This window comes from Pteronotus mesoamericanus, unplaced genomic scaffold, assembly GCF_021234165.1.
Source record: "Pteronotus mesoamericanus isolate MK-2021 breed Mesoamerican mustached bat unplaced genomic scaffold, CSHL_Meso_final contig_2, whole genome shotgun sequence".
NCBI classification, from domain to species: domain Eukaryota; kingdom Metazoa; phylum Chordata; class Mammalia; order Chiroptera; family Mormoopidae; genus Pteronotus; species Pteronotus mesoamericanus.
Genome location: NW_026555084.1, coordinates 17,696,854 through 17,710,492, shown reverse-complemented (window position 1 = coordinate 17,710,492; position 13,639 = coordinate 17,696,854). Strand labels below are relative to the sequence as shown.

Sequence of the window (13,639 nt, the reverse complement as noted above, 5' to 3'; positions counted from 1 at the left end):
AGCAGGTAATTTCTGGAGGTATAGAATTTGGACCGCAAAGAAAGAAGACATTCTGCAATGATAACGGTTGATTAGAATACTTCAAAATATGAGGAGAAAAACAGGCTGGTTAACAATGTATCATCCTTTCCTTCTTTAAATGGAAATAAGATCCAATTTCTAGTTTTGTCTGTAGTATGGAACTACGAGTAGAGAATGTTTTCTCACTGAAGATTGATCTATCCATCTATCCATCCTTCCTTCCTTCCTTCCTTCCTTCCTTCCTTCCTTCCTTCCTTCCTCCCTCCCTCCCTCCCTCCCTCCCTCCCTCCCTCCCTCCCTCCCTTCCATCCATCCATCCATCCATCCATCCATCCATCCATCCATCCATCCATCCATCCATCCACGTATCTGGAATTCCACATGAATTCTCGGTAACTAAAACTAAGAATGTGAGAAGAATACAGTCTCAATCCCCTAATAGAATGAACATACAGTCATTACTCTTACGTCAAGGATGTTTCCATATCACCCTGAAAACTTGTTGTGAATGAAAATTCTTCCAGGCCCGTTTTAATTAAGTAAGAATCATACGCGCACCAGTAGCTCTGCTGGAACCCAGCTCATCCAAGGCAGCAACCCTCAGGAGTGCTACACGCTTCCCAAATCACCTAGCGCTAAGACTGTAGATTTCTCTGCCCAAATTCAACCTACAGTTGCAAAGAGGGAAGCAAGCAGAAAACAAAAACCACCCGAGAGTGTGTAAAACACTTCTGAGAACAGCCTCCTCCGCCGCCCGTCACCAGGGTGATTCCTGAGCTTCAGCGGGACTCTAGAACTGCCTCCGCCCCCCGCCCTCCACTTTTCTGCAGCGCGCGCTTCAGTAAACACTCCTTTCACCGCAGGACTGTGCTCCCCCCAGGCTGTCAGGTTAAGTGCGCATGAGGTAGTCACCAGGTGCCAATCAGGAAGCCGGCACCTTCCTGTTTATCCCACATCCTGGTAAGGAAGACACTGCCATCTGCGGAAGGTCCTGGCTGCCACGGCCCCCTGCCCACCGGGGAGCTACGAAAACCGCTGCCTGGCCAGCTTCCAGGCCGCGGAGGACGGCCGCCTTGCCCTCTGCTTCCTCTGAGCTCTCAGTGGTAACTCTTTACTGTTTCTTTCACATCGTGTTTCATTCCTTCACCTGTGTTATTGTTTCTCAGTATCATCCCGAGGGATGATTTCATGTGATGGTGCCTGCCTCTCCCTAGAGCCCCCAAACTGGCAGAGGAAAAAAATGAAGACCGACATTAGTATGATGTAACCTAGCAAGCTCTCTTTTCACAAACCAGTCTTCAGAGAAACAGAAAAGGCTCCTAGAAGCAATAAAAGGAGAGGACCGCTAAAATTTTCTGTAATCCAACCTGAGATGGTTGGATTCTCACCAAGCATTATACTCATTATAGTCCCAGCCCAAAGGATATGCTTTATAGGGTGTATCATGCTCACAATTCTATGAAGTCGTTACGATAGCGAACACCCATTTGGCGGATCAGAAAAGCGAAGCATGGAATGTGAAGGATGTGCCCAAAGCCACTTGGCTCTATAGTAGCAGATTTAGGATTTGACTTTTAGGGCTGTTAAAAAAATCAGACAAACAATAGCAGGGCTTATAACCACGCAGTTATTTTCCTTCCCACGGCCTATGCTGGGGGTCGCTAACTCAGATGGCAGGCGGGTCATTTCCATGAGTGGGGTGGGCTGGGCGGGGGCTGTGGAGGCTCTGGAATTCTCAGACATCGTCTGCTGAGGGTCCTCGCTGCCCGACTCAGGCTAGCTGTGACCCTGAAGGACCTATGTGCTCACAGTGGCCAGAGGAACGGATTTTTCAAGAGAAGATGGAAATATGGGTATTTTTTAAAAAATCATCTGATTTTTAAATGCTGGCAATTCATTAAACAATCTTTAAACATTGGGCCAACTCTTTACTGGCCCAACAAGCCATCCGGAGGCAGAGGTCAGTTTAGGGGCCAAACCTCGACGGACGTGATAACATTCTGCTTCAGTAACACAAACATCTCTGACTCAACCATTAAATCTCTTCTTACTCTTTACCCACCGTGGTACGGAGCCGCACAGCAAACCCTTTCCCCATCTCATTCCTAGGAGGCAAAGTTAAAACTGAGCAGGCACGAGGAAGCCTGACTTTCCTGCTGGTGAGGGGCACCTGTCCCCCTCTCCCCTCCAGGCTGTTGTGTTAGCGCTTCTGGAGTTGCCTTCGGCTTTCCACCATGCAGTTCAGCTGCAGCCTGGGTTCCACCGAATCTAGCTAGAGTGTCTTGGAGGAGAAAGAAGAAAACCCCTCCAAAGCTCAGAAAAATATAGTTCTGCTGCAACTTTCTCTGCCCAAATTTTAGAAATGATGGCAAAGTCCACATTCATCAACCACATTTCTCTCTTCAGCTCACCCTGGTTAAAAAGAAAAAAAGGAAAAAAAAAAAAAAAAGGTAACTGCTCTCCAAAGTAGGGAGGTTGAGTTTGGCAGATAAACCTAAAATATTAGCATTAGGTAATTTGGAAAAGCACTTTACAATCTATGGGGAAGGGGGTACCTTTTAAATATAGTCCTTGGGTTTACAATTAGACTTCCTGCCACAACCGAAGCACACCTCCTGCTTTGGGGGTTAGATTCACACAAGCCTCTTCATTCATTCATCCTCCTGAGGTTCCTGCCAGGGACCTCAGCATCGGCAAATCAATCTTGCTTACTGTTGTATCCCCAGCACCTGGCACAAATATTAATAAGTATTTGTTGAATAAATGAATAAAGCGAAAGAAGGGCTCAGATCAGTTGGGACCAAGATAACATCTATGTTGTGATTTATTCATTCAAACATGTTGGAATGAGCTCGGGTCCCGAAGGAGTGTGCTTGAGGGACAGAAGGGAGCCGCTGTTTCCGATCACTGTGGGACTTTTGTTTGGCTGTGTAGGGTGGAATCTGAGGGCAGCAGCTGATTTTCTCTGAATAAAGGAGGGGAAAGAGGAGTTCTGAGTGGGTGTGAGGGTGAAAAGGAGGGAGGGAATGCTGAAACCGGGGGTGGGGGTGGGGGCAAATGGGCAAGTCACCGCAGCAAGAAAAAGGCCACGGAGCGTGTGGCATACCTCCAGTCTCTCCATAAAACTTTCAGTGAAACGTTCACCATCATCAGTGATTTGGAAGTCAAGTTACACAGTCGGTATTTACAGCATACCAACTTGTGTGTTCAACATGTAAAACGAATGTGAATGCAACAAAGCCCTTCCTCGGAGGAGCAAACAACAAAACAGCCAGAGAAACAAAATCTTGCCCTACAGCATGGGAAACGGGTCTAAGAGACTTGCAAAACACCACTGATTTATGCAACGACATGCACTGCAGTTACTGTGTGCCAGGCATGTGCTGGGCCCTGGTGATGTGGTGGCAAAAAAGACAGCCAAGGTCCTCTGCCCTCGAGGAGAGGGAGGCAAGAAACCTAAGGAATGGCATGGGGTCAGTGATGGGCGCTTTGAAGGACATAAGGAGGAGGTGATATATGTAAGGACAGATGGGATTCAACATTAACTAGGGAGTCAGGGTTGGCCTTTGTGAGGAGTGCCAGCTGAGCTGAGACCTGAAGCGGTGGGGAACAGGCCACCTATATGAAGATCTGTGGATAAAGCTTCCCCAAAACGCAAATGGCCTATGGTGGTAAAAGGCAAGTGAAGGGGAGGAGGGTGTAGAAGATGGTCAGAGAGGCAGGCGTGGGCCAGATCAGGGAGACAGAGAACATTACTAGGTCTGCAAGGGTAACGTGTGGACTTGCAAAGACTCAGAGAGGATGAGTGAACCGCCAAAGCAAAATGTAATCACAACACAGGGGCCTTGCATGCACCATCTCTGGGGGGGCCATTCTCAAACACTGGCCCTCCAGGGGGCAGGAAATAATGTAGTCTGGTTAATTGCCCTTCGGGACTGCTCTGTGTATGAATGTAAAACTAGGGATTATCCAGCCCCAGATGCAAATGAAAAGGGCACAGTGGGTCACTGGTTTTCCAGAAGACTCTTCTCATTGGAGGTAAAATGCCAATTACCCTCATTTCTGTGGAAGGGAACTGGGAGGGGAGAAACACCCAGAGGATTGTACTTCCGATTGGCTTGCAATTCATAACAATCACCCCAAAATTAAGAGAACAGGAAAAAAAAATCCTTGGCTCTTGGGACCTTAAATGATTAGAAAGAGTTGTTATTTGGCTGATTTTCACACTTCATTAGCATATGCATAATTTAACAAGGGAGCATGCTGGGGGTTGGCACGGGAGAGGGCAGCTCTCCACACCCACAGACGAGAAACTGGGGCAGCAGCCTTGGGAGAGCTTAATTACCCCAGCAAGGCAACAGGGATCAGCGTGCAAGGGGCGTGAGCACGCGACAGAGCCTCAGGGCGAGTGCAGGAAGGTTCCCTGATGTCTACTTGCACACGGAGCACACATGCACTGAGAGCCGTAAGGCAGCCCTGCCCGAATACCCCACCTGAGGACAAAGTCACTTTGGTAATCCTCATGCTCCCCCCTTCGCTGGCCGTGAACTCCCTCCGTTGGACTGCCTCATTTTCTTCTCCAGAAATCTGGCAATGCCAAGAAGAACCAAGTATTACAATTGCCCATACTACCACCCACTCGGTGTGAAGAGAAGAAGGAAGCAGAGTGGCGTTTGTGGGACTGAATAAAACTAAGTCTAGGAGAAGGGTCAGGCTTTCAGATTTTAATTCTGAATCCAATGATTCGATCCACAAGCAGAGCAGCAAAGACAAAGGTCTCAATCATTGCTTTCAGTTAGTTAACTTTTCGGGCTATCTGCACTCAGAGGACTCAAATATGCCTGACCGCTGTCTTTCTGCGCTTGTTTCTCCACCCTTTGGAAGGACACATGTCTAACAAAAATTAACGAGATTAACGGTATGGGTGTTTCTGGAAAGACGTGGCAGGGAATTTTACAATTCTCACACCATCTCTCACCTTATCACCAGGTTCAGTGTCATATGACTTTAAAATTATATTAATATCTTGTTGATATATATTGGCCCATTGGTCTATCCTGAGATGATTGACATATCTTTTTCTAATCTGGTACCCCCTCAGCATCAATTCTCCCCTTTTCTGTTAATAAAATCCTAATTTTCCTTTTTCTTAGCCTAATCTGGTATGTGTGTGTGTGTGTAAGGCCTGCATTGTTTGGCATACTCCACCACCCTGGCAACAGTGATTGGTTCAGGTAATAAAAAAATATTCAATTTGGACCAACGAGAGTTAGGTCTAGACTTTTCTTGCTACACTGAGAAGATTCCAACATACTCCTCTTTCGCTCCCTTCGCACCAACTCATTGCAGCTCTCCAAACATGTCAAACATTTTCGTACCTCTGTGCTTTTGCAGATGCTATTCCACTTCTTGAATGAATGAAGAAATCCACCGGTTCTTCCATATGCTATTTTGGCTTGAATTCCCAAACCTTATGCTATCATGTTCAACGTGATAATCACGTACTCACTTCTATTATGTCAGACCATTGGCTGTCTCATCAGCAGCCATTCTTCCCGTCTTCGTCCAGCAGTCCCCTGACTTTTCCCTTTGTCATCCTCAAAATTTGGGTGGCACTGACTCCTCCCTTCACATGAGAGAGTTAGGACCTCATTGGCTTCAGTCCATTAGGTCTTCCATCTCACTAAATACAGGGCAGATTTGGGAATGGCACAGGCTCACAGAGACTTAATGAGATGTTAGGGGATATTTCCTAAGGACTTCAGGAGCTGTGCAGCCCTGCGCTATGGAGCTAGTTTTCCTCTGCAAATATAGTGCCTGGCACGGCAGCTGGGTCTATATAAAACTGGAACGGAGAGACCATCAGCCCAGAGTGATATGGCTGAGCTCTGCATCAAGCCTGACCTTAAGAAAATCTTCTTTGGAACTTTTATGTTGTATGTGTCAATGTTTCATTAAGCAAATTTTAGCAGAATGGGTCAGCCCTTCAGATGAAAGGATTACTGACCAATACAGCGAGCAGAAGATATTGAATGGCTCAAGAGCCAAGACAGAAACGTGGGGGAAATGATAAACTAGGTTCTAAGTCAACTCCAATTGTTTATGCATTCATCCATTCAGCAAACTCGTGTGCAGAGTGTTTTGGTGAAACATCCTACCACCCAGGTGACTCAGCCCCCCTACAGCCCAGATTTGGTGCCCTGCAACTCCTGGCTTTTCCCACAACTGAAATCGCCTGTGAAAAAAGAGATTTCAGACCACCGATGAGATTCAGGAAAGTACAACGGGGCAGCCGATGGCAACTGAGAGAACTCTGTGAAGTCCCAAGGTGTCTACTTTGAAGGGGACTGAAGTGTCACTGTCCTACGTATAACGTTTCTTGTATCTTCCTCAATAAATATCTCTATTTTTCATAGTGCATGGATGGATATTTTCTGGACAGACCTCATACATAATATGCTAGAAGATGATTATGAGAAAACAATAAGATAAAGGCAGATCAGGAGGAGCAAAGGCGGAAGGGCATTTGAATTTCGAATAGGCAGTTAACCTAGGCTTCACTGAAAAGACAACACTTGGACAAAGACTTGAAGGCAGTAACAAAATTGGCGAGGCAGGAAGAAGAGCAGTCCTGGCAGAAGAAAGAGCAAGTGCTAAGACCCCTGAGGAAGGACACGTTTAAGCACCAGCAAGAAGGCTGCCAAGCAGGGAGAGAGCATCGGAATGAGGTCAGAGAGGAAACTGAAGGGCTGGTGGTGAGGGCCTTATGGGCCACCATACGACCCTTTACGCTGAGTGAGATGGAGTCACTGAAAGATTCTGAACAGAGGAATGACCTGTCTCACCCAAAGTCTTACATAAATCAGTCTGGCTACTGTATGAAGGGCAGACTTGGGGTCAAGGGCAAGGGCAGCCGCAGGAGACTGTTGGAACAATGCACGTTAGCAGCGGCTGGATCAGTGTGGTAGCAGTGGAAATGGCAAAAAGAGACTGGATCCTGGAGAGATTTTAAAAATGGAGCTGACAGGCTGTCCTGGCGCATTATGGGTCGAGGGTGAGTCAAGGATGACTCCAAGGCTTTTGGCCTGAGAACTAGGAGGAGGAAGTTGCCTTTTGAAGAGGTCTGTTCAGGAGGTGATCAGTTCAGTTTGAAAATATTAAGTCTGAGATGCTTTACTGAACACCTGAGTAGAGCTTCTGAAGAAGCAGTGGGATATATTGGGTTGATCAAAAAGTCTGTATGGCTTCTTCCATAAAAGACACATTTCTCATTTTCACCAATAACTTTATTGATTTGGATATTTTGAGTACGTCGGCTACCTCCCACTATTGGCTTCCAGAGGGCAGAGGCCAGGGGTGCTGCTAAACATCTTCCAATGCATAAGACAGCCCCACAGCAAAGAATTATTTGGCCAAAATGCCAATAGCATCAAGAAACTTCGCAAATCACTTTGGACATGTTCCATCAGTCACGGCGCCTTCCCCATACACTGCGCAAATCTTGTGTTTCAGTTGCATTTTTACCTTTCTTGAAATAATAAAGCATAATACACTAAAAGGTTTTTTTTCACATTTTTTATTGTTGTTCAGTTACAGCTGTCCCTAGATAAGCTTTTCTTTAAATGCACACTGATATGACAGCTGTCACAATACAATCTAACACAATTGTTTTGAATGAAGTTCAAGACAACTAAGCACTACTAGGGTCATTGTACGGAAAAAACAAATGAACTTTTTGGCCAACCAAATATAATTCTGGAGTTCAGGAGAGAGGACTGGGCTGAAGATATGATTTCAGAGTTGTCTGCTAGAGACAGTGTTTCAAGCTACAAAACTGGATGGGATGATGAGGTAACTAGAGACAAGAAGAGTGGATCCAAGAACTGATTCATTTGATCAACTCATTTAATCTCCACAATTGCCTTATAAAGTCAGTTATCATTGCTATCCTAATTTTACATTTGAGGAAATCAAAACTTAAGAATTGTTAAGATCACACAGCTTCTTGTTCAAGAGTCCACGTGCTGTGTATAAACATGTAAGTAGCTGAGCTGGGACTGAAACCCTGGCAGTCTGGCTCGAGAGTCTATGCTCTTAAGTATCTCTCAATACTTCTGCCTGTTCCCAAGTGGGAATGTTTAATCAAGTGATGGATATTTAGGATTAATGATAAGGACAGTGTGCAGGATGTAAGAGTGGCCAATTGAGCTAAAAGAATTCAGTTTCCTGCCTCCAGAGCTAGCCTGGACTGCAAATACAATGCCCAGACAAAGAGAAGAGCTAAAGTCATTGCATTCCAACACAAAAGACCAGTTTGCTCAGTGGTCCTCATACTTACTCAGGTTCACTTGGGGATCTTATTAAAAGATGCAGACTCCTAGGCAACCATCCTAGACATTGATTGAGTAGATGCTGAATGGAGTTTGAGGATTTTGACATGTGTTTCAGGAAATTCTGAACATCCTTTTGCAAAGCACCACCACAGGAAATCTACCTTGACTTATCTCTCTCCAATAGCTCTCCACTCCAAAAGACCAATGAAATTGGACTTTAATTTATCTTAACTTCACAGATGGGACTGAGACAAAAGGAGGATCTCTGTATATAGCTAATGATTGCTGCTTATCTTGAAAAAAGTTTGAGCTTTTTAGTACAATAAAAAATTATTAAAAATAGATTCTTCATAAAGATCTTTAGTCTTTTTTTGTTAAGTGGTTATCAATTTCTTAAAATAAGTTGATCTTCTCTACTTACTCACATTAGTAAATAAAATGGTGCTTGAACTTCACATGGCAAGTAGTGGATCTTTACTAAATACTCATCAAAAGGTAAGATGTGTGAGAAATTTACATCTTGCATTTTTTCAGTGGAGACCCAAGCTTAGTGGGTTATCTTTACTCAATGACAGTTGCAGACAAAATGTAATAGCCTTTAACTTAAGCTAATGACTTTCTAGTCTTTATTTTAAAAAAAGAAAAACTGCCAAAGCAGAGCTATAAATAAAGTGGGTTTGTGTGAATGCCCACTTCCTCTCTAGTTCTAATCAGATAGACAAGTACAGAGCTTCTCAGAAATGTACATGTATTTTGGCAGTTGAATAAACTCAGACAAACGTGAGGGAAAGAGCTAATATTTGCTCCCAATTTGGTTAGAATCAAAAGGTAATTGCATAAATGATTTCCTCCAATACCAAATGCCATTGCCAAATGTTTGAATAGCCTATTGCTTTGTTTCTACTTAGGGTTTTGAAAACAGTCCTTACAAATTGTCTCTCTTTTAGTGATGTGACTAATTACCACATTAATATGGCGTAGTTTCATTTTCATTTCAGAATTCTTTTCAGAACCACTGACTCATCCAGTTTGTTGGCTTCCCTGGGAGGCTATCAAATGAAACTAAAATAATTTATAAAACAAGAAAACAGAGAGATTTCTCTCTCTCTCCCCCCTACATATTTTTGTGCAAATGAAAACATAGCAGCAAGAAGAAATAATTTCTCATTTCTACCCAACTCACTGGCCACTGACATCCATCCTTCGAACCACATTGTGTTAAATATACATAGCACTGTAGTGCGAGTGATTAGGATCACAGACTCTTAAACAGCACGGTCATGAGCATATTTTCAGTTTCTTTATCTATAAATGGGGCCAGTGAAAGCGTCTACTTCGCAAGGACTGTTAGGAAGATCAGATGAGATGGCACCGAATTACTAGCATAGTGTCTGACACACAATAAATGCTCTGCTGTTGTTAGTGACTGTTATTTTTATCTATGCACATGCTCATCTGGATATAAACATGCACACAGCGTATCCCTACTTTTTGCCTCTTTGCATTTCACCACTGCACTCAGCTGCCTAGTTACTGCCTAATAAGCATCTCTGTTTCACCTTTTATACTGTAGCCATTCGTTCAGTGGTCTTTGCTGCTGACTCAAATGATGGTACACCAATGGATAAAAACACCCCCCTAAGAATGTCATTACAAGGGTCTGGCATCTACAGAGGATGTCTGAAATGCAGTGGCATCATCATCTTACTAACTTGAGACATGAACCCCTCCCCCCCAAAACCCCAAACAACAAAGGTCACATGTGCTGGGGAAGTGGGTGCACTCAAGTGATCTGCTTCCAGGCTGCTAAGTCTAAATATAACTGTCCCTCAGACAAGTCACCTTAAAAGACAGTCATCACAAAGAATGGAGTGAGCAGAGCTGAAATTACCCACCTGCTCTCACCAGGTGCAGTGCTGTTTTTATTAAGGGTTAGGTTTGGGATATCAGGGGATAAAATGCCACTTCCCTGGCACCGGACTGCTCTGGTAGCTGCAAACAGCAGACCTCTCCTTCCGTCACCCATTTACATCCATGGAATGCCCCCTATGTGCCATACTCCGTGCCAAGAGTCTTGTGGGGAAAACAGAGGCCAATAAGATCCCTGAAGTCAAGGTGATGATAACCCATGCGACACACTTTCTCCAGCAAATGCCTAGCAGAGGCCCTGGCCCATAACTGATGCGTAGGAAAGATCTGCTGAATGAATGAACAGAGACAGAGTTTGGACAGTCTCAGCAACCTAAGCCCAGGGCGAAAAGCTGGAACTGATCAGGTCAGCTTTAGGGAGCCTCTGTTGGGAGCTACCGCTGCCCAATGGCGTGCTTTGTCTGGCAGTTTCTAAGCCTGGCCAGGAAGCACAAGCATTTTGACTTGGCTAGGCCAGTAATTTCTGGTGAGTGCGCTCACCTTGTGCTTACTGCCATTACTCGAGGTTCACTCTGGTCCTTTGTTGGGAGATAGTGACTTGATATAGAACCACTGGCAACGGGAAAAATCCATGTGACTTTACCAGCCCACGCCCCCATCTCACAGGTCAAAGTATGAAATCAGCTAAACTCTTCCAAAAATTTTCGGAGTTAATTCTTTGTTAACTCAACATCCTTGCTGTGTTTTGACAGCATGGACACGATCCACCATGATCTATATAGTAACAGGCACTGCTGCATTGCAATCTATAGAATGAAGTACCTCCACATGCATCCTTGTTGGCTGTTATTTGCAGTATGAATACAATCCTGCTTAAGGCTTTCAAGACAAGAACTTGAGGCTGCACCATCTGTGGATTCTTGTCATCACATAAAGTAAATAATTGCTTTTTAAAAAGATCCATGCCGCTATTGCTAATTTTTTCATTTCCATGAGCTACCCCACTAACAACCTCTGGGTATTTACACAGCTTATTTAATTATGCCGTGGTGTTGTGTGTACTGAGCATTATATAGCGGGTCTGTGTAAATGGAAATCGCCATTCAGATGTTTAAAGCCAGCCCTCTTCCTTTGTTTCTTTCCTTTATTTTTAGCAGGAAGGCAATAACACCATCTCTCTCTGGCCCCTGGAAGGGTCAATACTCACATGAGCTGCAAAGCCAAAAGACGCTGCCTCCGTGCTGAGTGTAACAAGATATATTTGTAACCGTGTGCTTAAAGACACCTATCCGCCGGGCCTCTCCTGCCACCAGCCGTTACTGTTGTCAGGTGGTACCTACGAAACAGGCAGTGACTGTCCTGTGACTCCAAATTAATGGGGGACTCCCTGGAACCTAATTTTAAAACATCCTCCTCCTCTTTGTTATCTGTTATTTGTTTCAAAGCCTGACATTTTAATGGAACTCCAACTCGCACCTGCAATGCTCCGCTGAAAGCTTAGAAAGCTGCTGCCCGAACACGGGCGGGTTAGCCCCTGGAGGTCACAGGCTGGCAGGACCTGTGTTGCCACAAGTGCTCGAAAATGCCATGAATATGGAAGAACACCGGAGCTTGTCTCAGGTGCAGGCTGGGAAACAGACAAGCCATTAATCTTCCTCTCGCGTCCCCCTTCCCGTAAGTACGCCATCCTAGGCAGGCGGGTGTCTTATTTTTAGTCTCCTCAGGAGCTTTCTTTTTTTTTTATCCCCCCGTTTCTTCAGGGGTTTGGTGAATCCGGCTCTGATCCTCTAATGGGCTTTCACCCTCCAATCCTTGATTCCTCCAGAAGGCAAATTGGCCCATTCCTTGCCCACGTTATCCCAACTTTTTCCACTCCGTTGCCTTCATTTGGCTTCTGTTTTTCATCTTCCAATGAAATTTAACCTTGTCAAGCCTCCTGTAACCCCGGCTTCCCCCACCTTCCCTTGCTGAAGCCTTCCCCAGTGGTCATTTATTTTGCATTAGCCACAACTTGCAGTCTTTGGTGTGTATCTTCCTGGCAACACTTTCTATGCTGATTTGTACCCCTGAGCTCCTCATTGATGGGGACGTGTGGGTGGAGAAATCTTCACACCCCATACGACATACAAAGTACTGAGGCCAGAACAGGTGCTTGGCAAATATTCTGGAAGCAACACATGCTTGAACTAAGTTATTTAAGTAGTTAAAAAAGGAAGTTTCACTGATGTTAAGAATCAATACCTAACAAAATATCTAACCATGCGCTGGTACTAAAAAGCAGTAAAAAAATAACAGTAATAACAAATATTTACCCAGCACTTAATGTGCTAGGTATGGCCAGCAGCTTTGATTGGGTTCTCTCTTTGAACCCTCTCAATAACTTTATGAGGTAGGCGTTAACATTATAGATGGGAGATAGCAGTTTTGAGAGTTAATTTTCTAGGGCACACAGCTAACAACGGGTGGATCTGGGATTCTGGCCCACGTCTGTGTTACCCTAGAGTTTGTCTCATAGGAACTTCATTGCACTGTCTTCTTTTTTCCTAGTGGGCTCATTTAGAAAGACCTATTCAGGCACCACCAGAATGACTTTGTCTGAGACTTTACAAAATCTCATGTATAAGGATAAATGATGGACACACCGAACGCTCAGAGGTGACTTTTCAATTTCTGTAGAACATGTCTGCAGACTCCCATTCAATGGTGGAGGGGGGTGGGGCGGGGAAGTCGTGGCTGAAGAAAGTTGGCCTACTCCCCAGCTTAGGTGGAATAATGATTTCTTCACTAAAAAAGGAGGTGGCTAAGCTAGGTTCTCATATCAAACCTTGTTACCTGGCAATGTCCATATTTTTCCTGGTATTTGTTATAGAGATCAATTGCACCAACCTAATTTAAATACGAACACAGTAAAAAACGTTGAGGAACAGATAGGGGGAGGGAGGAAGAAGGAGGGGAGAAATGAAAGAAAGATTTGGGGTGGTGCTTGTGTTGCGCTCTATTTACTTCCCTTAATCCTCACCCAAGGATGTTTCCTGATTTTAGAGAGAAAGGGAGAGGTTAGAGGCAGAGAGAGAGAGAGAGGCGGGGAGAGACACATCAATGTGAGACAGAAACATTGATCTGCTGCCTCCCATACACACCTCAACCTGGAATCACCCCACATCCTAGCTCTGTGCCCTGACCAGGAGTAGAACCTATAACCTTTGGTGTACAGGACGATGCTCCAACAAACTGAGCCACCTAGCCAGGGAGAGCTGTATTTACTTTTGGTTAAATGCCAGAGCTGCAAGAGTCTAAGGTCCATAAAAGAGGTGTGAACCCAATTAGGGCTTCCCACCTTCTGGCTGCTTGAGGCTATGCATATTGCATACCCGAAATACACGCTTTTACGAGGGAATACAGCGGGGCTGCCGTTA

The 13,639-nt window shown here is 44.8% G+C and overlaps 1 protein-coding gene across 1 annotated transcript in view; it reads right to left on the bottom strand.

Moving 5' to 3' along the window:
* Positions 1–13,639, bottom strand: part of PPP2R2B (protein phosphatase 2 regulatory subunit Bbeta) — a 245,776-nt gene that overhangs the window by 165,605 nt on the left and 66,532 nt on the right. The gene's annotated exons all lie outside the window — the stretch shown is intronic.